This window comes from Polistes dominula, unplaced genomic scaffold, assembly GCF_049000335.1.
Source record: "Polistes dominula isolate Pdom_NZ unplaced genomic scaffold, Pdom_raw_medaka contig_33, whole genome shotgun sequence".
Lineage (NCBI taxonomy): Eukaryota > Metazoa > Arthropoda > Insecta > Hymenoptera > Vespidae > Polistes > Polistes dominula.
Genome location: NW_028300998.1, coordinates 5,150,366 through 5,174,040, shown reverse-complemented (window position 1 = coordinate 5,174,040; position 23,675 = coordinate 5,150,366). Strand labels below are relative to the sequence as shown.

Below are 23,675 nucleotides of genomic sequence, written 5' to 3'. Positions count from 1 at the left end.
GTTTTTTAACGGAAGGTATGCTGATCGTTAGAAAAGAAAATACATTTTTTTAACAAAAATTATCTTTTAATTGCATTGATTAGGGTGAATATTTAAAAATTGTCCATTTTTGTAACTTGTTTTTTTTTTGTTTTTATATCGAACAAAATATAAAATTTATCGTATAAGATAAAAATAATTTTTAATAATGCTAATTGCGATAATAGCTATTGTCTCTTATTTTTTTTTTATAATTTATTTATCACGGGCAGAAATATCTCTCGGTTGATAATATCATGAGAAATAGAATATGTACGTTTTTATCGTTCTCTTCCTTTTGCTCTTCTTCTTCTTCTTCTTCTTCTTCTTCTTCTTCTTTCTTTCTGTTGACCTAGAAACGATTTGTAACAATGCGTGTAACAAAAATCTTTATCAAAATGACCAACTTAAAATAATCTTTTTTATAAAGGAAGAATATTCGAGATTATCAAATGGTATTCGTTTGTCGTATTTGTTGTTGTATAAAAACATCTTCCTACTGGATACGATATAACTATTACGGACAACGAAATGGTCAGAAGTACTGGTAGAAAAACCAACTTCTATGAATATGGCGTGACTGATAAGCCATGGGCACGACCATGTCTGATTTATCGCCACTTCAGAGTTTATGGATCGTATGGCCATGACGAACTTCACTTTTCTTACTTACCCTTCACTACGATCACTTTCTTGCTCGTTCGACCGTCACGTTTCCTCGTTAGTTCTTCCATCGACGTCTCTTATGACAATTTTATTTCTTTTTTTTTTTTTTCTTATTACCAAACTTCATTTTCAAATTATTATGTATGCATTAAATTACGTTGTAAAATTAATTCTATATTTTTTGTTTTGTTTTTTAAATGGTTAATAAAAGACGACATTTTTTTTTCCTTCCTATTTTAAAATCCCAAGGCGTTTTAAACAGTAGAATTTATCTTATAACGGATAAATTTTAACAGACAAATTTAACTTCTCGATTATATTTTAACTTCTCACAATTAGTATCCATCGGCGTCTTCTTTATCTTGTCATCATTTTTTTTTTTTTTTTTTAATGGATGATCTAAACGTGGCACGTTTTTCAAATTGAAGTTACCAATACGAAATCTCGAGAACTAATTTTGCCATTGGAGTTCGTTTAATATAATTATTTTCTCGCTTGCATTGTATTAATAGAAACTCTGACGTTTAATATTCTATATCTCAAATATATAATAAGAAAAGAAAATCAATTATTAGATCAAATAATTCAAGAAAATTTGATATCACGTCTGAAATATCTGTTACTAGAATATACAAATTGATAATTATTTTATTTTAAGATTTTGAGGTTTAGAGCTAAGATAAATATCGTTAAACGCTACTAACGAAATTTTTGCGACAAAAACAACATTACTTTTCTAATAACTCAATACACATAATATAATTTAATATTATAATTTTGATAATTTATGAACATATATACATTTATATATTTTGCATATTGTTATATTACAATATGTTATTTAGAAGTATAATATTATGATATGAAATATATACATTTTATTGACTATTTCATATCGATAAAATATAATAGAATGTACAACACGTGTTATAAATTTAAATAATAAATTCTCAATAAATGTTTTTTTCAATGTCAATAAGTCTTTTAGATAGAAATCTTATTGTTAGTATTGTTTGAATCGAACATTGAATTGAAATAGAACTACGTCGCGTTTTTCCTCTTTTCTAGTATTACCAAACTGACTGTTGTATATACGAGAATGTAAAATATATACGTTCAGTTTCTACGGAAAATAAGAAAAGTCTCAAGGAGTAGAAAGATTCTCTTTGGAAATAACGAAAATATCTGTATTGTACATATAAGATTCTTGAGAAATTTAAAATCATGACTTTAAGAATATTTTCTTGTCCTCTTTATGTCAAAGTTCTTCTCTTTCTTATTCTATTCTCGTATAAATATCATTTCAAGATTGGTGAATATAAAAATAATACGAATGAATGAAGAGGTATTACATTGAATAATGATTTGTTTTCTATGGGAATCAATGATATTACGAGATATTATTTAAAGAAATGTAGATGTACATACACAATTGGATGTTTTTATATTGAAATATTTAGTCTATTTGAAAAATAATGTTTGAATAAATTTTTATCATCATTCTTGTACCGTTATTATTTTTAACGATATCAGAGAGACCTATTTAGAACACGAGAATAGCAATTAGTTAATGGAGAAAGGACAGGCGGGATAAGCTCGTTTTAGAAGTGTAATATCAGTACATTGAGAAAGAGCATCGGGTTGTCCTGTTGGTCCATTAAGCATATTGCACTTTTATACTTTGGGATTGTAGAAAGTAGGCACGAAAAAGGACATTTTAAAAAAGAAGGAAAGAGAGAAAGAGCGATGCTACCACAACGAAACAGAGAAAAGAAACGGGCCGTTGAACCACACGAATACCAACACAACACTCGAATTAAAATCCCCTTGACCTGGGAGTCATCGCGATTAAATCGAAACGAGCGGTCCATACCAAACGTATATTCACGAAACTCAGATAACGTAATATCGCGCTTGATATCTCGTTACGTTAAACGTGAACCGAAATGAAAGGTAAAATTACACGTTGTTGGTAAACCATGCGAAGAGGTACTTACTATGTTGGAACGTCATCCTCTGTTCTCCATTTTTTATACTTATATATATATTTTTTTCTCGAATATGTTAACCGATCGACTAATGCAGTTACCTGTTTATTTTTTAAACATTTTTGGAGTATGCGGTAAAATTGAAAAAAAAAAACGAAACAAAAGAAGAATTGCGTTATTTCGTTAGTTCTTTAAAGAAAAAAGAAATATTATCTTTATGAAAAAATTGATCGATTTAATTCTAATAATGACGTTTTGTATCAATCAATACTTTCAATAATAATCTCTTATTCCATATGAATCGAACTATTTCAAAAAGATACTTGTCATTCATTCGTTACGTAGATTGTCGATTCGAATTGGGAGAGTTTAATTAAAATCTCGAGTCGTTCTATTCTAAGGCTTCATTCAAAAGAAACTTGTCTTTACTCGCGTGTCCAATGGAAAAGACGAAAGCTATGGGAAACTCGCTACTACTATCGAAAAGTTTGTTTTCACTAGCAAAAGAACGAACGAATATTCAGCGTTTAACACTCCAAGTATAAGTAGGAAAGGTAAAAGAAGAAGAAGAAGAAGAAGTAGAAGAAGAGGAAATAGAAGAGGAAGAGAAAGAAGAAGAAGAAGAAGTAGAAGAAGAGGAAATAGAAGAGGAAGAGAAAGAAGAAGAAGAAGAAGAAGAAGAAGAGAAACGCTCGAACAAGCTCGAACTCTTTTCATGGAAAAACAGACGAGAAGGTTCTCACTACTGGTGACATTATCCGAAAGGATTCTTCAATTAACTGCTATGAGAATGATAGACGAAGAGAAAGTATTAGCATTTATAGCAAGAAGAAAGCTCGTTCACGTTAAGGAGATTGAAAGTTCTTTTCCTATTCTCCGGCCTTCCCCTTTTCCTTTCCTTCTTCCCTCGTCCTTTAAGAACAGCTTCCACAATTGTAAGTAAAATATTTAATGAAAATAAAAAAAGGGTTTGCGATATTGCCGAGTTAAATCACAAAAAAAAAAAAGAAAGATCGGTGAGTTCGTTGAAATGCAAAAGAAGAAGAAGAAGAAGAAGAAAAAAAATATACTTGAGAGAATGTTAACTCGCATTAATTTTTCATTACCATGAAATTTATTAGAAAACGATAAAGTTGTGATTATTTATTTTCTCCTCTGCGTAATTAATAATTATAAAATAAACTTAGATTTATCTCTTACCAAAGTTATACATTTTAATTTAGAAATGTAATAAAATCACGTTAGCAAGATCAAACGCGCAAATAGCATGGATAATAATCCTCTATTTTATACGAATAAGATATCTTTTTCTATTTTTCTTTTTTTTTTTTGGTAAATCTTTTTTATTCGCCGTTTGTTGTATCCGTTCCGCCTTCCTGTCCATCTGTTAATTTTGTTTTGTTTATTTTTTTTTTTTTAATTTTAGTTACCTTTTTATCTGTTCTTTTTTATCTCTAGTCCTGTTTGTAATACTTAAACGTTTGTCTCATCGTTTCCGCGCGAAAGATCGAATCCGTTGGTAATTAAACCGGTCTTCGAAGATCACGCTCGAGTGCGCTTTTAATTTCACCGTGGCTCGATTATCTCGCTCGAGTCGTTGCCACGTGTACATTCATGATTTCTACGTGTGTACGTATGTATATATACCTAGTACATATACATTTACATACATAGATATGAGAATGCACACCGAAGAAGGAATATCGAAATGATCTCTCGCGGAACTTGGAACGCAAATTCTTCGGACTCTACGATGACTCGTCGACCCATTCGAACTCCCAATAGAAAACGTTTCTTCGTGGGCGTTTAACGGTGCGTTGTTTGCGGAATAGAAGCTCTTGTTCTATGCTCGTTGACCCATCCACTTGTTCACATGTGTGTGTGTGTGTGTGTGTGTGTGTTTCGTAATATCATTTTCCAAAATTGCTTTAATATGTTGGTACTCACTAACCTACTAATTTTCTTATACGCAAACTATGAAATAATTATATTCATATGAAGTAAGTATTGTATGAACAAACGTTTTTCTTAATATAAAAAGGAGAAACGTTTTTCTCAATATAAAAAAAAAATCATTCAAATTTAATTATTAATAATTAAAGATATATACATATACTGTTACTATAAAGATCAGTAGGGTACTTAGTTTTTGTTAAGAGTTTACCTGTTTTTCCTTCTAAGATCACTTTGCTCTCTCTCTTTCCCCTCTCATGCTCTAAATTTACATCATTGAAGCACATTTTAAAGATTAACAGAACCTTGTTAAGAATATTATGAACAATTTTTTTAATCCTTATAGTTCTTTTTCACTTGCTCATACTCAATCGAGAAAGACATTGTATACACTGTCCGGACATTCTATAGAATATACGGATATAAAAAAAATAAAGATCCACGTTATAAAGAATGAAAAAAAAAAAGAAACAAAACAAGATAACGTATCGTTTGATTCCTGAAAGTTGATGATCGTTTCGTGATATTTCGGCCGATGTTGTTGTACGATAGTATCATCATCAAAAGCTCGGAAATCGCTTGGCAAATTATCCCAAAACGTTGAGATAGCCGCATTCGAAGAGAAGTAGTAAGAAGGAGGATCGAAATGTGGATCGAGGAGGAAAAAGGGGGGAGGGAGGGACGAAGAAGGGGAAGGGAAGAGGAAGGATAAGGGGGTTCTGTTTAAGGAGGGTGTGACGTGACCGCAAGGAATATTCTCCAGACGATGGAAGGAAGCACTTGCAATCTTCTCGTGGATTCGATAATTGCCTTGGTTGGTGGAGTCAGTCGTAACGAGACTACCAACGTCTCGCCGGAAACCGCACTGACCTTGCCACCGGAAGTGACCCGCATTCGAGCGTATCTCGAAGATGATTAGCAACACTGCTGCTGAATTTTTTTTTCTCCCTTTTTCTATTTTGTTCTTTTCTCCTCCCTTTTTTTCCCCCTTTTCACTCAGCGAGATTCAATTTACGAGTTAAAAGAGAAAAAACGTTGTATCAGAAAGGAAAAGGTGAAAAAAGGGAGAGAGAGAGGAAAAGATGGCGACCAACTAGAAAAAGGTGGCACGGTGGAAAGATCGTGTATCTTCGAAAATAGGTGTCGGTGAGGTGCCACTTGGATTGACGTTAATTAAAAGCGTTTCTTCGAACACTCTTAGGTAGAAAGAAAGAAAGAAAGAAAGAGAGAGAGAAAATAAGGAAGAAAGGGAGAGAAAGCTTCGAAAGATCTTACGAATCCTTAGACGACCAGCTGGTAATGCATCGAATGCCTTACTCGACGAAAATGGGAATTCTCTGCTTCCTCTCTTACTATTTTTCTTTTTTTCCTTTTTAATTTTTCCATCTTTCTCTCTCTCTCTCTCTCCCTCTTTTCTTATCTTTCCATTTTCTTTTTTTTTTTTTTATGTTCTCTTATTCCCCCTTATTCCTTTACTCCTTTGCGTGAGAGAACCAGCTCGATGGGTTTTCTTATTTTCTGCTGTTGTTGAAAATTCGTTCCTCGATATAATTTACGAGAAGATTTTAACCGTAGATTTTTATATCGACGCGTGCTCTCTTTTTTTCTTTTTCTTTTTTTATTTGTCTTTTTGATTCGAAATTCATTCAAGATCTACTTTAAGATCATACACGGTTGAATCTCTCCGAACGAATGAGATTATCCACGTTTTAGGATTCCTACACGTAGTACAGGGCTTAATTGATTTCCATGGTACTTCTTTTTTTCTGTTTTCTTTTTGTTTTTTTTTTTGTTTTTAATTTCTCCTTCAAAAAAAAACTCTCTCTCTCTCTCTCTCTGGCTCCCTCTTTCCCACCTTGGTAAAAAGCATAATCGATAGCTTAATCGAGCGTAATAATTTCCGATATTAAATCTCTTACCGCGTGGGATATCGACGATCTCGTGGGAATAATAAACTCGTTTGTCTAGTCAATCGAGCGGTCTATTATGCCTATATAATAACCCATGTAACCACTCTTTCCTTTTTTTTTTGTCGTTAATCTATTGATTATTAATTATCGTCCGATCGGTATTATTAACGAAAGAGAGAGAGAAAATAAACGGCGTTCAAATTAATTTCATTTATCCATAGAAAGTGATATACGTGATCGAATAATAATTGTTACGTAGAAATTTCATTTCGTGCTTAAATATTAAATGTTTGACATTCATTTTCTGAATCTCTGTGGAAGAATCTGATATGAGTGGGTATGCATGTGTATGTAGTGTATATAATGTGTGTATATAATATATGCGTGTGCCTTTTTATATTTATCGAATCTTTCATGTATATATTACATGATAATATAAAACAATAACATAAAATATATAAGAATTTCTACAAATGGAATCAATCGTTTTAATCATGGAATTTAAATTCGTAAAACGATTTAATTTTTATATATAAAATATTTGATTTTGCGTTAATTTTTATAAATATTTCAAAAATTCGTTTCACGGACACAGTTACTAACACTTGACTGTGTTTCAGTTTAATAATCTGGAGTTCTTCTTGAGTTGCCGTAGCATGAGTTAATTCACGTTGGTAAGAGAAGATTCACGAATACCGGTCCTCTAGGCATAAAGAAATGCTTTCATTAACTTCCAGTTAGAGAAAGAGAGAGAGAGAGAGAGAGCAAATAAACAGAGATTCTCGTCGACCGAGAGAATCTTTTTTTTACTTTAATTTATTTTTTTTTCTATTTTTTTTCTCCCTCCCTTAACCTCGACACCCATAATTTTACAGTAACATCGTTGGATCAAAATCACAAGGAGAACTTCAAACGTCTTTTCACCGGTCTAGATTTTCTCCAAACCTTCTCCCTCTTCTCCACCCTGATCTCTCCTGTCCTTCTGCTCCCCATTCCTCTTTTCAAGATGGTTATTTACCTGGAAATTTCTCTCGTAGCAAGTAGAGACATCAATTTTGCGCGACGCTACGCTACGCTTGCTTGCTGAAACGTCGAAGAGAGAGTCGATTTGCTTCAAAGGATATTTTTCTCTCTCTCCCCTATCCCTTTCTATTTTTAGTTTTCTTTTTCCCCCCTTCTTAAATAAAGCGAAAAAACGTTTTTAACTCATTGAATAAGGGTAAAAAGATGTTTTCTTAATAACAATTTTTCACGTCGCAGTAGAAAAATATATAGTTACACCTTATTTGTTTAAAACATAATGTAACAACAAAATATTGTAGATTTTTCTTTTACAAACGAATCGTATCATTAAATAATTTTTTTTTTTTTTAATATTTATTCGAATCGCTCTATAGAAATGAGGAAAAAGACCTCATGAAAATGGAATGAGAGACTGTCGATTAATCAGGATGAAAGGATAGTTGGTGGGATATCTGTTAGGCTGGATTTCGTAGTTATCCTCGACATCTCTTCGTTTACGAGATGGCTGTTCTCTTCCTCCTCCTCCTTCCTCTCCGCCGCTTCCTTTTCTCATCGTTGTGTTCTCTCCCTCTACCATTCTTCTTCCTCCTCCTCCTCTTCTCTTGGGAGACAAAGAGTAAAAATGAAGATTAACAGAGGACGTGGGAAATCTCTTCCATCATTGTCGATGTTACCGAAGAAAGATTGCGAACCGGTGTGGTCTGCGACGTCAGGTTAAAAAGACAACGTAGAAGGATATTTTCTGGTAACGATCCCGGAGCCACCTGTGATACGTATTTTCCCTTCAATGGTCTTGCTAGCTAGCCCACTTCAATGGCACAAGTAACAATAAAAAATAATGGAAAATGAAGATAATGGGATAGGAGATTACTTGGGGATTCTACTAACACGACTTATATAAAAAGAGTATCTTTGTCATGTGTTAACATACGAGTGGAGGGAGTGGGTTCATCATAGTGGTCTCTGATAAATGAGAGGTCATAGAATGAAGTCGATCTTAGAAATGGTTAAACGTGTTCCAGATAACCAAACAGGGTTGTGAACGGTATATGAAGTAAATACTACACTATTGGCCAAAAGTTTCGATTCACTATGTAAATTCAAAGAGATTGAATATTTAAATGGGAAAAAAATGTATTCCTTTGGAGTGATTATGGTTGATTTATTTGTTAACAAAAAAATTTGGTATTTTTTGTTTCGTTTTTTAAATCATGTCAAAATCAGTGATTGATTATGAAATTTTGAGTTGTATAAATATTTTCTATAGAATTTTTTGATTATTATTAAAGAATGAATTGTATGACAGTGTCTGATTGTAAGAGTTGAGCAATTGTGCTCCGGTTTATCCCATTTTTAGATTCTAATGACTATCGAGATAAACGTATAGCATCGAGAATGTCTAACCGAGGTTATTAAGTTTGAAAGAAACGTTTGAGAGAGAAAGAGAGAGATAGAGGTGTGAAATGGAAAATGAAGGAAGGAACGATAGAGAAAAGGAGAAAGGCATTTCCTGAGTAATTTATTGAAACGCATTAAAGTTTGTTGCTTTTATTGCAAGGCCTCCGGGTCGTCAGGCTCCTGAGTTCGTACGTATTCGCCACCACATCGTAAAGACTCGTGTTAAAGAAGGTTGTTGATTTATGCGAGTTGGAAAACTTTATTAACTTTCTGTCAAGGAACGTGTTGCTGCAAGAGAGGAATGAGAAAGATGTAGCGAGTTAGAAGAGAAGAAAGCCGAAGCTAGGAAGAAGAAGAAGAAGAAGAAGAAGAAATAGAATCGCAAAGGAAATGTCAGACAAGTTCAAAAACATGGCGGCGGCGGCCGTTAGTTTGTTAAAATGTCGCTAGAGAGACTTCGCTTACTAATTGCTAACTTCAATTGTGAATCCTTTCGACTTTCTAATATACAGAATGTCGGAGAATAAATTGGAAATATTTTTATAATGGTTTTAACGCATTAAAACAATAACAAATTTTCGTGTCAACATAATATTTCTTATGTAACTTGATTTACAACTCTAATGTTACTAACTTAAATCTTCTTCTTCTTCTTAATTGTTTAGACCTGGCTGATACAATTAATTCTTATAAAATATTTCTCTATTTATTCTAAATTACGAAAAACAAGAAGTAAAAATAAATTTATTTAGCTGATATTAATTCCATTTTCAATTAGTATAGTACATTTGGTTTGATTATTCTAAGAGTCTGTATACTTTCTTGTTCATTGAACTTTTTCTTCGCATTTAAAATCCTTTTCCTTTCATTCCTTATCCTAATCCCTTTCAGTCGTCTGAGCAAAATAATACATTTTCCAGACTAATCCACGACGGACTATGCGTCGACTATGAAAGCTCTTTACTCGTTTCAAATTACGCGCCATTTCGAGTTACTATGTCACTACCTAGCGCGCAACTACTATAAACGTAACCGTAATCCTAAAGAACGAAAGGAAGAAACTTTTTTAACGTGCTGCGTCAGCTTCCTCAGAATCTGAGCTCGTCGACACTGCTTCGAGGATTTCGAAGTTGGACTCGAGACAAGATTCTCTCTCTATATCTATTTCTACCTCTTCCTTTTAATCTTCCCCTTCCACGTTTCTTGATTAAAAGAATCTCACTTTTGACCTTTCGACGTCGACGGCCGATACGTTCTCTTGGAAAAAAAAAAAATTAAAAAAAAAAAAAAAGAAAGAAAGAAGAAGAAGATTAGTTTTGAGCCTGTCGATGACACGATACGTTCCTGCAACGATACGAAAAATAAAACGGAAAAGTCTAACAAAAAATATCTGATCTATTAATCATTTTCATACCGATAAATAGGTGTGTGTATGTACGTGTGCATGCTAGTTTTTATTATCGATATGCGATTTTGAACACATTGAAAACTTGTTTAAAATTCTTTATTCTTTAACTTCTCTCTTCTCTCTCTCTCTCTCTCTCTCTCTCTCTATTGTTCTCTCTATTGCTCTCTCTCTCTCTATCTCTCTTTCTCTCTCTACGATCCAGTTTCAATTTAATCGTAATCGGATAACCGAGACCATCACGTCGTTCCTGAAACAATAACGAATTTTCGAAACGAGACATCCGGTTCTAAGCGATCAATTTGAAATCCCAATGGATTCGATATACCCCACTAATATGTTAAAGCTATAAACTAAATTATTTCTAATTGTTTATTCATTCATTTTCATTATATATCAATTTAAAAGTTCTTTTCCTATATAATTATTAACATTCATAATTCGACCTAACAATGATTAAAGCAAGATTTTCTTTTTAATTTTATTTTAACGTCTATTAAAAGCCGTAGATACATATGAAAAAAAGGTGATGGAGGGGGGGGGGATGGCCTTTGGAATATAATAGAAGGAATTCTATCCATCGTTGGTTCTACCTTTATCGTTGGCCAAAGTGTATATACTTGAAATGTGGCGAGACGAGAAAAAAAGAAAAGAAAAAGAAGTTGTGAGGTACTGTAGAGTTGGAGCAAATCATTTCAGTCAGTCATCCTACGAGCAGAAGGTGCGGACCCAATGCAAACACCTTTTGCAACCACGAGGAAGACAAACATGGTGGAAGAGCTCGAATTCGAGAAAGAGATAGATAGATAGGTAGATAGATAGAGAAAGAGAGAGAGAGAGAGAGAGAGAGAGAGGTTGCCTCAACGAATTTGCTAACTCACTTACTTATGCACGAAGCACTTCCATCATCCTCCTTTCTCTCCCACTCCATCGTTTCAAAGGTGGTGGATAGCTCGCACAAAGCAGGACTTGGCTTGCTTGATGATCCAAGTCTGGAGAAACCAGCTGACCCATGTGATTCTGTTAAGTGTGAGAAGGTAGAGGTAGAGAAGTGGACGAAGAGGAGGTGAAGGAGGAGGTGGAGGAGAAGAGCTGCTGTTGCTGCTTGGAGATTTCAGAAGCACTTCGCGGACGAATGTTTATCTATCGTGAAGTTTCCGACAAGGAAAGTCGAAGAAAAACAAGGGATTCGCACGATGCCTTCTTTGTTGTGTGTACTTATATGTGTTCTTTCGAGAGTCGAAGGTATTACTATGTATGTACAATGAAGCGTGAACGTTCCAAGGATTGCACAAACGCGACCATTGCGTTCCTATTTTATGTGATTCTAGCACGAAACAACAAGAATACTTATGGTTGTACGGGTAAAATATGTACGGACTTGCTTTCTCTCTCTCTCTCTCTCTCTTTCTCTCTTTCTCTCTTTCTCTCTTTCTCTCTTTCTACCTGTATTATATAATCCCACAGAGCTTTGTTGTACTCCGTGGTAATGTTGCTTTTGTGAATACCGTCGGAAGGCGGCGATTCATTGTTGTTGTAAGAAAAATATGAAAGTCCTAGGACCTTTAGAAAACGAAAGACATTGGTGGGTCCGAAAGGAGTTGGTAGGAGTGTGGTGTTACCCTGTGAGTTAACGCACGAAACGACTGAAGAAGATGGGGAGAGAGAAAAGGGGGTTGGAGAGTCGCTAGGATGTTAGGAAAGGTGTAAAAGAAGAAAATTGTAAGCTTTCTTCGATGTGAAAGCCGTTGAAAATATTTCTATAGCTTCACGGTAGTAAGGTTACTGATGCAAACAGCCTAATTGTTTTCATTGTGTTCAAAACAGGTGCTTTAGGTGGGAAAGGAAACGATAGTTAAGGGGGAGTTCTGTCTTCTACCTTCTCTACCGAACAATATTTCTCTCTCGTGGTTGTAAATTATTTTTCATTTAACAAGATGATAATGGTTACATATATTCGGAATACGATGGAATTTTTTCAATTATTTTGAGAAGGAAGAATCATCCGTAATCTATGTACATCTAAAGGTATCGAAGATTGAAATATATTCTGTTTAGATTATGCGATCATTTTAAATTGCTTATTAATATAAAAAAAATATTTGTTCATAATTTAATTATTCATTCCACAGTTGTGGGAATTAAGAACAAAGATGTACAGAGGTAGAAAACGTTCAGTTCCATACGACACTGGGTTAAATATTTAAATTTTGACCAATTTAGATTTTATAATATTCAAAAATAATTTTTATAAGACACATCAAATATTTTGGATGATGTAATGATAAAGTTAAGGATTAACATTCTTACGAAATAAACGGCAATGTTCTATTGGCGAGAAAGGACAAGCTTAAACGGAACACCTTAGTTACGGTTTCCTTATGGCCTTGACGTCATAGTCTGCTGGCGTCGAACGATTAAAATGAAATATTCTCTGAGTTAGGTATGGAATCGTAGAACGTAAATTCTCATTTCAAGGAGTTAAACGGTGATCACTGTTCGGCCAGCTGTACGTTCTAATTACCATTTGACTCGTCCACGATTCAGGACGAAAATTAGTCTTTGCGAGTCTTATTTGATGAGACGAGTAAAACTATTCGAACTTGGACACACATTTTTTGCTTTTATCGAAATGTTTTATATACCTAAGTTCATCTTTTTAAACGGTTAAGAAGGTAAAGAGAGAGAGAGAGAGAGAGAGAGAGAGAGAGAGAAAGAAGAAAGAGAGAGAGTTCGTAGAAGAATCCTTGAAAGATCCTTTCAAAGATCTTGAATGGTTGTTGAAGGAAAGTAAAAGAAATCTCATGCTCGTTAGAAGCCACGTTGCTTTGCGATGAAATTCCATGAGTTCTGGTTTCTAGTCAAGGTTCTATACGAACGTTTATCGGGTACCTATGCTTGCAGATTTAAAGTAAGGAACCGGATTCTCTTTCTCAACAGAATAACCTCTTCGTCGTCGTCTGTGTAATGGCACTCTTAAGAGCGAGTTTATCGTGCAATCCGATGTTTAGACTGCTTAAGTCACTTCTCTTTTTTCCTTTCTCTCACTTACTCACTTACTCACTCTTACTCACTCTTGAACGTATTTATTCATGCACCCTGTGGATACCGGTATGTAAATACAAGTTACGGTTCTCCAACTCGGCGAAGAGAGCTTGGCCACCTGAGCCCAGTCACGCGTCAGTCTATTAGCGTTCTTGCTAACAGAATCGGCGCCTCGTATTTTTAAACTACACATGGATCTTGAAACTTTATTTTACCTAAAGATCAAATTACTTATCAGATTTTCATTTAATTCCTCTTAAGGATTTAGATAAATTTATTATTCATATAACACGCAAAGTGATCATGCCTAATGAATATTAATACTAAACGTACCGTGACCGCTAAAATGACCGGTTGTAAAATTGTTAATAGAATTTTTTACAAGTTATAATACTATTTGCTGAGTCATAACTTCTTATTCCATAAATGGTATATTATTTATTTGCTATTTATATATATATATATCGTAAAATATATGTCTTTTTGAAAACGGGTCATTCGATTCGATATGGTATAGAAATAGATATACGTAAAACTCGATACGTTTAATATTAAATTCACGAATAATCTTATTAAAGTATTAACTTAATTTGTAACACGTTGAAAATCTGTTTCAACATATAATCAGTCATATTTCATGTTTCACATTTAAGGACAAAAACCTAGACTATCTGTTTGAACCTTTTAACTTGGATAAGCTCTCACAAGGCTAGTCTTAGGGATAACATTTGCCCTCTTCTTGTTCATTCTAAGAGGTTCTATCGTTATAGTAAAATCTGAGAAAAACAAAAAAAGAGAAAGAGAGAGAAAGAAAGATAACTGCATTGAAAGAAGAAGAAAAAGAAAAAGAAGAAGAAGAAAAGGAAAAAAGAGGACGACGCCTTAACTCCGGCACGCCGTAATGGAGCCACGTTTTCTCCCGAGCGTTGAGAATTATTTACTCATGCTGAGAATGCGGTGGGCCTCGTAAGAGCATGCCCGAGGTCTCACCTAACCGACGACCACGGGGTAATCCGCATCGAGGGATTCAGCGACCGAAAGGAGACCCCTCTGGCGTTTACTTCTATCTCTCTCTCTCACTCTCTCTCTCTCTCTCTCTCTTTCATTCATTTACCCTTTCTCTTTCTCTCTCTATCTCTGTTTCTCTCTCCTCTCTCTTTCTTCAAGTTCTCCCTTAAACCTCGGCTTCTTCCGCTACGAAGATATCATTACGCAGATAAAACCGCATTGCTGAAAGGCTCTCTTGCTAATCGACTCCTTTGCGAAGAGCCTCTTGTACCTTCCTCGAAAGGCGTGCTTCCTCGAAATCTTATGAGCGCGCGTAGAATAGCGAATTTTGCGATCCAAAAGGCCATACCGATAAGAATAAGAAAAGAGAAAGGAGTAAGAGGTAAAGAGAGATAGTTCGTGTAAATAGAAATTGATATTTTAATATTTGTTAGATTAAATTGTTAAATATATTATTAGCAAGTCAATTTATTTATTTTATTTATTCTCGTAGATTTATGGAAATATAGATAAAGAAAGATTTACAAATTATATAAATATGTTGTTCGACGAAGCTGAGAAAATATGAATTTTGTTAATGTAACTACAAATAAATTTGTACAATTAGTAACTAATAAAAGTTGTATTTGTAATTAAAAATAAAACATACGCGTATCTCGATCTTCTTATCAGATCTCTAAGTTTTGAAAAGGGAGAAAGAAGGGAGGTAGGAAGGGTGAACCCTTTTAGGTACTAACGAAATCCTCGAAGTTCAGGTTTTATTTAATCGAAGCAAAAAGATCTCGCTATATTGTCTTTGGAAATCTTTTGCCGAGAACTGTCAGCGATTCCCAAGGAAACGCTTGGCCATAAATCGGGTGAGTCGAATAAATTGCTTTCGAGGGTACAGAGAAGATCGTCGTTTGGAAGCAACGCAAGTTGGTATTCTTGGAGTTTAGTAAAAGTCTAGTTACGCCTTGGAATCGGCGAGAGAAAGAGGATACTCTGAGCTACTTTGCATCCTTCGAAGAGAACCTTCGCGGGAGAGCGTTCGGATAATTGGACCGGTCTCTCGATAATGGGCTTTGTCCTTCTTGGCCTGGTGACAAACGTCGTGGACTCTCCCGGCACGTAAAGAAAAAGAGAGAATAAGAGAGAAAGAGAAAGAGTTTGGACACAAAGGATAAAAAGAAATAGACAGAGGAGACTAAGGAGTCTCCTGTGGAACATAATGCTATCGAAAGCTTGCCATCCGAGTGAGAGTGAACGAACAAGCAAAATAAGAGAAGAAAATACGACAGGGCAAGAGAGGAACCACCTTGATGAACGTACCTGTTTTATATCTCCTAGCTCTTTCTTTGGCTGGCTGCCTGTTTGCCTGCATCGTGTAACATGTGACTGTCAGTGGCCAACTCGACGCCGAATTCTCTCCATTTCTGATCATTTTTATTTTACCCTTAATACGCGCGCTGCTCCTGATGCGATCGACGACTCCGACGCCAACGTTCAAAGACCGTGTTGTCCCCTTTTTTCTGTGCCGAAATCGCGTCTTGATATTAGATAACAGCAAACTTCGAGTCGATGGAAACTTCTTGAATGGCCTCAAGAACGTCGGACCACGTAAAAGCAAATTTCGTATATTTTATCACAATTTTTAAATACCACATGTAACATAGTTATTAAACTTTTTTTTAAACCTTCAATTACACGATCGGAGTCCTAAGGTATTTCTCCTTGATATTGTAATCACGAAGACGATCTTCGCTTGTGGTTGAAGAAATCATCCATCCGTTGCTTTTTGGATCCTACCGAAACGCATTTTCTTCATTTTGTTGTTATTTATTGTCGTCCTCGTGGTGTGCGTTCGCAAGTTCTTAAAGAAAAAGGAAGCCGGTCGAGAAAGTTCTCCACCAAAGGGCGAACTCGTTTGATTTATAGACTCACATTGTCGGTATTTGAGGCGCGTAATGTAAGCAGTATTTTACCCAAAAGACAATGTTTCCGTTGTATCTTATATAAGCATTGGTTTGGTATATCTTTGCCTTCTAAGATCGTTATCTTCTTCAAAGTTATGACGTTTCGTTGCACGATTATTATTGGTTTAGTCCGTGGCATCGGCTTACCTTTCAAATACGGATAAGATATAGTACGTAACATCTGAAAAGAACGTCAATATTTCACTTTCAAACGTTGTAACTTAACTCTTATTCGTCTCATAAATATTACGAAGATATCTCGAAGTTCCTTCTGGTACGTAGGGTTAGTTCGTAATTATCAGATAATATGTGTCGCTACGACATTTTGAATGTTCGAAACCTATGTTCTCCTATGGGAGCAAAAGTCATCAAAGAGACGCGACGTATTAACCAATAATAAATGCATAACTATTTCTGCCTTTCCAGAAACGTTGAATTCCACTCTTTGGAAATATCGAATACCCACGGTGAGGAAACGTCACGTCGATGGTAAATAATATTCCATGCGTATATAACGTTGGCCATAAATCACGCTACGAGATGCCAGAGGGAAATTGAACTTTTGGGATTACTTATACATCTGTGATTATTCCTGTCGATGGTATTGCAAATAAAATTGAAAAAAAAAAATTAATAAAAAAAAAATAAAATCGTAGGAAGGAAAAAAAATAAAACCTAAGGGAAAAGAAAAATATTAGTATATTTAATGTATATCGTAAATACCACGGGACATTCGACAAAATCAAACAAAAAAAAAACGTAAGCGTGAAATAAAATAGGTCGTAAAAATGAATTTTCGAAATAGATCGAAATTCTAACCAATTTTGAAAATAAGCTTCTTTAGAAAATACGTCAAACAAGATACTATCATAGAGATTATAGTTAGAAATTCGAGGATGTGTATCTATGTGGTGTTTAATTAAATCAAAGAAGTTGTCAACTCGTAAGTCAGACAAGTTCGTTGAGTCAAGTTAACTTAGAATATCTCTCTCTCTCTCTCTCTCTCTCTCCCTGTCTCTTTGTCTCTAACTCTCTTTCTCCTTTGCAAACCACTGTCCGAAAACTTGAGTTTCCGTGAGCGTAAGGACGACGTCGGTAAAGGTTTGCTCGTAAATTTTCTCATGTTAGCGCCACACATGCGGCACGAGGACTCGGGCAAGGACTCAGAAAGTTGGTCAGAGAAGGAGTTGTAAGTAGTGGTAGTGGTAGTGGTGGTATGGTGGTGGTAATATTAACAGTAGTGTAGGGTAGTAGCGGCAGCTGATCGTGTTACAAAGTAGCTCGGTAGAATTATGAGTATTCTGTTCTTTTCTATTTTATTCTTCTTCTTTTTTTTCTTCTTTACCTTTGTTCTCTTTCATTCCTCTAAAAGACTCCTTATACCACCCTCGTCATTTCTCATCTCTTTCTTTTTTACAAACAATCCTTACACTACTCTCAAGCCGTTTCGATAATTTTGAGAAAGAGGGATAAAAGAGAAGAAGAAGAAGAAGTATTGACGAGTAACGTAATTTCGATGAAAGAAAGAAAAGAGCCTAGTCAGACTCAGTCTGTCGATAGGGGTTGCTCTCGTCGGCAGGTAGGTACTGCAATTACGGTAATGTTATGCGCGCTAATTGGAGGATTTTGTGCAGAGCCGATAAAAACGAGATTACTCCATGGCCAAGTCGATTTTAATATATCGGGTATCCAAGAAATTGGCTATCGACGTTACTTGCTTTCCCTCTCTTTTGCTCTTTCTCTTTTTTATCTCGAGTCTCACGTTTCCGTCATTATCTACAAGCAAAAGCCCGGGAATTATTGGCGATATAATTTCGGCCACACCGATTAGCTCCCATGGATGAGAATTTTAATCAACGTCGCGCGATCGAATCAGACTCCGATCGTTTAATATTACGCTTTTTCCGTAGACTTAACGGCTCTGTAACACCCATTCGACCTCGTCGTTTTATCATCAACGAGTAATTTAATATGGTATATTGATCGTGAACAAACAATATATTGCTTTTTGATTCTTCAAGCTATGAAAGAGAATTAGGATCAAAAGAAATGGATTATATATTATATATACATACATGTTAATTATATACATTTTATTTTTCTATTATCATATTTTTCTTTCTTTAGAGTTTTCCAAATAAATTTCTACAAAGCACTGATATATACATGTGTATAGTCTGTAAATATAAATATTTTTCTAAAAAAATCTATACATGTTGAAATAGATGCTCCGACAAAAGAAAAAAGCAAGTAAATTAATATAATATAATATTATTACAAAGCACTGATAATATATAGCTTGAAAATATTATAACCATTAAATATTATTCGTCTACTTTATGTGTGTGAAATAGGTACTGCAAAAAAAAACAAATAATAAAAAAAAGTAAGAAAGAAAAATAGAGAGAGAGGAGGAGAAAACGCAAACGATTCTTGGCGAGGACGTGCGAGTAGAAACCAACCAACCACCGTGAGCACAATGCGCCTGTTGGTGTGGGCGTAAGTAATGTATGCTCACATTGTTTACCGTCACCTTGGCGTGTCGCCCTGAGGTACGGTACACGACAAACAGGAATACGCACGTGTGACTGTATATGTATGTGCATGTGTATATGTATGTGTGTAGGTATAGGTATAGGTATACATACATACATGTGCCTATGAACTTTATGTATAATATGTACATATATACGTGCAGTCTGACGCAGGGAAATGATAGTCGCGTTTCTTTGTATGAAGAATAAAAATATTAACTTTCTTTTTTTTTCGGATAAATAATAAGATTTTTTTTACTTTCTTTATTATCGCAAATAAACTACATTGGAATTTTATTGCGAAAAATTATTTTAACGTTACATAATTTAATCATACATGCATGTGTTGTCATAATGTGTATATTAGCATATGTACACAATTAATATAATTGCTGAAAAGACACGAGAGTTGCGGTTTCTTGAAACAAAGGAAAATATTTCTTGCTTTTTTTTTTGTACAAATAATTTTTTTTCCACTTTGTTTATTACTGTAAATACGTTAAATTAGAATTTGATCGTAAAAACACAAGAGGTATGAAATTGTGAGATCATAAGATTCCTTACAAGAAGAATCAAATTCATTGGGAATTATTTTAACATTAGATAATTTAATAATACACGTATTCCATAATGTTTATATCAGCATGTATGCACAATTAACTTGGCAAGATAAGAGAATTGCATGAAGGTACGCGAATGTCGGTTCTAATGACGTAAACGTGCTAGGACTTCAGCGCTATTATTAATTTATAAGTGATATTATATACCCCGCGGCTCTTAAATGAAATGATTTTATTAATTCAGGTGTTAATTGTGTCATGGTAATATTAACCATCACCTTTCTGGTTGCAGACATTTAGTAAATTGTAATTTCGAACCGCACGTCTATGGTATGTGTATGGTTTGCCTCTGACATGGCGGCTGGGTTGAAATTATAATTTAATCGACAATTTTATGTTGCACTTACGAATAATTACGTATTCGTGATACGTAATTATGCTGAGCACACATCATATCCAACCACGATCGCAATCAAACGCATAATTTCGTGTCAGAGTTTGAACTATGATTCAAATTCAACTCGTCCACATTTTAGTTATTTTTGATTTTCCATAAATGAATCAAATTTATTAGTCAACAAATATAGAATATAATTATTATTAGTTTTGTAGTATAAAAAAAAATGGAACAAAGTTGAAAATACTCTGCTATTATAAATAGTATACTCCCTTGTACTATTCTATTTCTTTGAAAATAGAATTGGTAAGATCTTCTGCCAATAGATGGCTACACTCCAAGATTCATTCTCAACTGTGAAACGATGTTTGAAAAGTATAAAGCCCCAACTAAAACGAAGACTTTTTAAGATCATACTTCACAGGATCATTTCTGTAGTATATCTTCTCAACTGCTTAGCGTAATGCTGAGATGTTGCAACCACGATGAGGAGGCGGAACCCTCTTCCTTGAGCGTGAGGACGACTTACAGTCTTGAATTTTTTCAAGATTGTAGTCACCGATGATCGTTCGCTCTTCTTACTCTGTAAGAAGGGTTATGGGAAGATGGGTTTTCTGAGTGGTCCTAATAATTCTATTGAAATAAATAATTTTTAGGCAATGGACAATTTAATTTTTTGTATAGTATTTGTATACTATATAATTAACAGTTAAATAACAATTAAATTACAGTTTTGGTTTATTTAATTTGTCCATAGAGAAGGTAGGTAGGGTAGGTAATTAACAATCGAACATAAATTATATTCCATCAGCAATTTTATTAAATTTTTTAAATTTTTACTTTAATAATTTAAATTTAAGAAATACTAACATGTTTATAACATTACAAGATTAAAATATTTTTATGTATATAATATAAGAAATATATTAGTGAATGAAACTCATTCTAATCAAAATTTATTTATTTTTGAATATTTCTTTTAAATATTTTACATGAAAATTTAAATTACCCAAAATAACGTAATTTTTAATTTATGATAGTCGATGATCTTATATATTTTATAGCGTAGATTACAAAAATTTGTTATTAAAAAAAAAAAATAAAGACTATTATGCATGTTCAATATACAATGAAAATGCAATAGTTTCACATATTTTAGTAATAAAAAAGAGTGCAAAAAATCTATTTTTCCGCAGTCGGTAGGACTCGAACCTACGCTCCCAGAGGGAATCTGATTTCTAGTCAGACGCCTTAACCACTCGGCCACGACTGCTGTGTTTGTACAATTGTGTTTGCATTTTTATTATGGAGATTACACAAAAACTTCTTATCATTGTTAAAGAAAATGAATAATTTTCAAATATATATGTTAATATTTTTAACAATAGCGCCTCTAACAATTTTATTCTCTTCTAAACACTTTATAATACTAAAGAAAAAACTTGAAATTTTCTATAAAGACCGTTTCGATATTATCGACGATAGTGGTTGCAATAATCTCATCGAATCACTCTCTTTCTCGAGTGGGTCGTTTCAAAGGAACCTCTCGTTTCGAAGTATAAGCGAAAAGAAAAATGGTGTTGACACAGCAATAATCCTGGACGACGTACAATCTAAATTTCGAGATCTCCGCTATATTGACCCTTGACCTTTCGAGAGAAAAATGGGGTTGCCGACGATAATAATGGAGATTTATTGTAAAATATATATTATAGAGAAATGACGAGATCCTTTTTTATATTAAGATTTAATACAATTCTTCCCTTTTTTGTAGCTTTCTATTTTATTATTTTAATCTATTAATAATATAACCTTGGGTCACGTGATCGGTGGTTATTTTATACGAAGGTTAGGATACGAGTCAATGCGTATTCTCATTAATGATATGATAAATATTAATCGATAATAATGATTATATTCGTCAATTCACATACAAATGGTAATGATCATTATTGAAATTATTAACGACTCATTAGCGGTTATACGCGCTAGGTTATTATTATTATTATTATTATTATTATTATTATTATTATTATTATTATTATTATTATTATCATCGTTATTTATTATATTTATTATTACGTGTGTCAGTAAGCTATTGAAATTCGAAGAACTAAAATCTTCAACTTTGATATGATATTATTGCAATGAGACCGAACGCTAATGAACGAAACGCGTCACTATTTCATAAAGGTATTCTGATATTGTCGTGAGAATTATTGGATTTAGATATTTTACCTATCGGATATCAGATTTTTCGATCGTCGAATGTAATTTATAGACTTGTTAATACTCTTCCTTCGGGTGCTTAACAAATAGACCGTTCGAAAGTATGCCTGGAAGCTATATCGGCTCATTAAAAATTATTACGATCGCTTCATTTGACGCTTTATTAATACGGGGATGGTGGAGAGAGAAGAGAAGAGAAGAAAAGAAAAGAGAAGAGAAGTGAACAGGAGGAAAGGTTGGGAGGTTGAAGGTGAAGTTATAAGAGGACAGTAAAAAACGATACACATACCTTGGAGAGAATGTAAGCCCCGTGGGAAAGTAAAAAGCTTTCGTCTATTTGTCTTTGATTTTACGTACAGTACAATGCAAAGGAATCATAAAACTCGATATACGGTGCTTATTAATTCCCGAAGGAAGCAAATATTAAACGAATCCCATTTAAACCGAAGGTGGACGGAAGGAAGAAAGGAGATGGCGGAAGGGGGTATAAAAGGCTGAAGCAGTTAAGTTGGTTTATTTTAATTAATAAATATTTCGTTTATAGAGTGAAAGAGAACAGGGTTATAGTAGTTATTATTTAAAGTAAAGCCTGTAAGAAATATCAATAGTATTTTCAAAATGACCTTACGTATTCGCATTGAAAAAAAGGGCCGAAGGTAATTACGAAAATTTGTTTCCATAATAGCCAACAATACTGGTCAGAGAGAAAGAAAATGAAAGAGGGTAAGAGAATGGTTGGTAGTAGAATGGTAGAAGAGAAAGGGGCTGCTTGTCGATAACTTTTAGCCCAACTAACTTCGTAATATCCTTTCTAGAGAGAATTGTGCGAAATTAATGGGAGTACAAGCGTTATTTTCACGGTAAACGTTTCATCGTTAACTTCGTCCGGCTGAGGGCAAAGGCTATATTTAACAACAAACAGCTAGCGAATGTATGTATATACGTATGTGTGCATGTAAGTGTACAAGGGACATTGGGGTCAACGAGGTAGTGAGTCTCGTCAGGGGTGACAGGTTCACATCGACAGACTTGCCTATATTCGCTTCGTATACCTTGTCACATAAGGTTCTACGATTTACAATAGTTGTTAATATGCAGTCAACGATATATGATTTATATTCACGTAGACATCTTGTCACAACTGTCTCTATTCGACTGTTTTGAAATTGCAAATGGGGAAACTTTGGGTGCAAGAACTACAACATTATTATTATTTTTTTTACTTTCTTACTTACTTACTTCCTATCGTTATTTTCTTGTAAAATATTATCCAATTTGTTAAATATAGTTCGTTCAGTCACAAATCAATTATCCTTAATCTAAATTTTTGAATATTGGAAAAGGAAGAAATAAAAATAAATTATTATCCGTATAATAACGTTAGTTCGAGTTATACTTGAATAGAATTGCGAATTTAGGTCGGATCAATTTCGTTCTTCGTCATTGCGAAATGAAATTTGATATTTAACTGGTTGAATCATTCGATATCTTACTCGAGTAAGAAGGAAATACATTTATCCATGACACTTATTTCTTCAATTGGATTTAAATTTGGAACCTAGGTACGTGCAAAGTAACTATAACCA

The 23,675-nt window shown here is 34.1% G+C and overlaps 1 protein-coding gene and 2 non-coding genes across 3 annotated transcripts in view; 2 read left to right on the top strand and 1 right to left on the bottom strand.

Annotated features, from left to right (window-relative positions):
* Window positions 1–23,675, top strand: part of alpha-Man-Ia (alpha-Mannosidase class I a) — a 297,026-nt gene that overhangs the window by 59,737 nt on the left and 213,614 nt on the right. The window lies entirely within an intron of this gene.
* On the top strand, window positions 20,268–20,483 carry LOC149032260 (small nucleolar RNA U3). The gene has a single exon (XR_016176964.1). It is a non-coding gene; the product is annotated as a small nucleolar RNA U3 (small nucleolar RNA).
* Window positions 21,052–21,133, bottom strand: TRNAS-AGA (transfer RNA serine (anticodon AGA)). Its single transcript has one exon. It is a non-coding gene; the product is annotated as a tRNA-Ser (tRNA).